Genomic DNA, 2,500 nt, shown 5'->3' on the forward strand with positions numbered 1-2,500 from the left:
AAAAATAATGTGATATCTTGTAACAATTGTAAGTCGTCCTGGATAAGGGTGTCTGCTAAGAAATACAGTGGCTCTCAAAAGTATTCACCCCCCTTGGACTTTTCCACATTTCATTGTGTTACAACATGGAATCAAAATGGATTTAATTGGGAGTTTTTGCCACTGATCAACACAAGAAAAGTCCATAATGTCAAAGTGAAAAATAAAATCTACAACTTGTTCTAAATTAATTACAAATATAAAACAGAAAATAATTGATTGCATAAGTATTCACCCCCTTTGCTATGACACACCTAAATAAGCTCTGGTGCAACCAATTGTCTTTAGAAGTCACATAATTAGTTGAATGGAGTCCACCTGTGTGCAATTAAGGTGTTTCACATGATTTCAGGTTAAATACACCTGTCTCTGGGAGGTCCCACAGTTGGTTAGTACATTTCCTAACAAAAACTACATCATGAAGGTGAAGGAACATTCAAAGCAAATCCGGAATAAGGTTCTTCAAAAGCACCAATCAGGGGTAGGATATAAGAACATTTCCAAGGCATTGAATATCCTCTCAGAGCACAGTAAAGTCCATTATTAAGAAATGGAGAGAATATGGCACAACTGTGAATCTGTCTAGAACAGGCCGTCCTCAAAAACGGAGTATCCGGGCGTATAGGGCACTAGTCAGGGAGGCCACCAAGAGGCCTATGGCAACTCTAAAGGAGTTACAGTGTTCCACGGCTGAGCTGGGAGACACTGTGCATATGGCAACAATAGCCCGGGTGCTTCACAAAACTGGCCTTTATGGGAGAGTGGCAAAAAGAAAGCCATTGTTGAAAAGAACTCGCATCAAATCTCGGCTAGAGTTTCCCAGAAGGCATGTGGGAGACTCTGAGACCAAGTGGAAGAAGATTCTATGGCCTGATGAGACCAGAATAGAGCTTTTTGGCCACAACGCTAAGCGCTATGTTTGGCGCAAGCCTAACACCGTACATCATCCTGAGAACACCATCCCTACCGTGAAGCATGGTGGTGGCAGCATCATGCTATGGGGATGCTTCTCTGCGTCAGGGCCTGGAAAGCTCGTGAAGATAGAGGGCAAAATGGATGCGGCAAAGTACAGAGAAATCCTGAAGGAAAACCTGCTGAAGTCTGCAAGAGACCTGGGACTTGGAGAAGATTCATCTTCCAGCAGGACAATGACCCCAAACATACAGCCAAAGGCACACTGGAGTGGCTTAAAAACAAAAAGGTCAATGTCCTGGAGTGGCCCAGTCAAAGCCCGGACCTCAATCCAATTGAGAATATGTGGAAAGAGTTGAAAATTGCTGTTCACCAAAGGTCCCCATCCAACTTGACGGAGCTTGAGCAATTTTGCAAAGAAGAATGGGCAAAAATAGCAGTGTCCAGATGTGCAAAGCTGGTAGAGACTTATCCAAATAGACTCATGGCTGTAATTGCTGCCAAAGGTGCCTCTACCAAATATTGACTCAAGGGGGTGAATACTTATGCAATCAATTATTTTCTGTTTTGTATTTGTAATTAATCTGTGGAGAAGATCTTCCCTGTTTTTCAACATTTACTTTTCAAAACGAACATTTGTCATTCAAAAGTCCAACAGCATAATGCAAGGAGAATGGCTAATTCATTAGGAACAGTCATGTTGAAGACAGTACCAGTTTCAAATGATTAAAAACTGGGAAACTGTTTGAGAAAAGAAATATATAAAATAGTTTATTTAAAAATATTTAATATATACACATTTTTTTAAGAAATACTGTTCCAATGGTCATTTCAAATGTGCTGCGAGTTTAAAATCGTCTGGAAATTAAACACTGATGCCTTTTTTAATTGTATTGTTTTTGAAAAAAGTTGAAAGGCTGGGAGAATCTTCTGTGGAGAAGATCTTCCCTCCCTTTCAACATTAATTCTCAAACTGAATGCAGTAGGGATTCAAGGAAATGCATGCACATGGATTAGGGAGTGGTTAACATGTAGAAAACAGAAAGTACTAAATAGAGGAGAAACCTCAAAATGTAGTGAGGTAGCCAGGGGTGTACCTCAGGGATCACTATTAGGTCCTCTGCTATTCCTAATCTACATTCATGATTTAGATTCTGGTATAGTAAGCAAGCTTGTTAAATTTGCAGACGACACAAAAATAGGAGTGGCGGCAAACACTGTTGTAGCAGCAAAGGTCATTCAAAATGATCTAGACAGCATTCAGAACTTGGCAGACACGTGGCAAATTACATTTTAATAGAGAGAAGTGTAACGTATTGCACACAGGCAATACAAATGGGCATTATAAATATCATATGGGAGATACTGAAATTGAAGAAGGGATCTATGAAAAAGACCTAGGAGTTTATGTTGACTCAGAAATGTCTTCATCGAGACAATGTGAGGAAGCAATAAAAAAGGCCAACAAGATGCTCGGATATATTGTGAGGTGTGTTGATTTTAAATCAAGGGAAGTAATGTTAAAACTTTACAATGCATTAGTAAGACC

This window comes from Acipenser ruthenus, unplaced genomic scaffold, assembly GCF_902713425.1.
Source record: "Acipenser ruthenus unplaced genomic scaffold, fAciRut3.2 maternal haplotype, whole genome shotgun sequence".
Classification (NCBI taxonomy): domain Eukaryota; kingdom Metazoa; phylum Chordata; class Actinopteri; order Acipenseriformes; family Acipenseridae; genus Acipenser; species Acipenser ruthenus.